This window comes from Penaeus monodon, chromosome 22 (genome assembly GCF_015228065.2).
Source record: "Penaeus monodon isolate SGIC_2016 chromosome 22, NSTDA_Pmon_1, whole genome shotgun sequence".
NCBI classification, from domain to species: Eukaryota; Metazoa; Arthropoda; class Malacostraca; order Decapoda; family Penaeidae; genus Penaeus; species Penaeus monodon.
This window is the reverse complement of record NC_051407.1, coordinates 36,748,702-36,748,947: the sequence shown is the minus strand read 5'-3', so window position 1 is coordinate 36,748,947 and position 246 is coordinate 36,748,702.

The following is a 246-nucleotide window of genomic DNA, read 5'->3' as shown; positions in this document are numbered from 1 at the left end:
ATTGTTGTGTGCATGGGTGTTAAAAATGTGTGTGTGGGGGGGGGGTGTTGGGGTAATTGTGTGTGTGGCATTTGGGGGGGTGTGTGGTGTTTGGGGTTGTGTGTGCATTGGGGGTTGGGGGTGTTTTTTGGTGTGTGTGGTTGGTGTGGGGTGTGTGTTGTGTGGGGTGTGTTGCAGGTATGTTTGGTTGTGTTTGTGCTTTTTGTTTATGTGTGGGTGTGGGCAAATTTGTTGTGTTGTGTCATG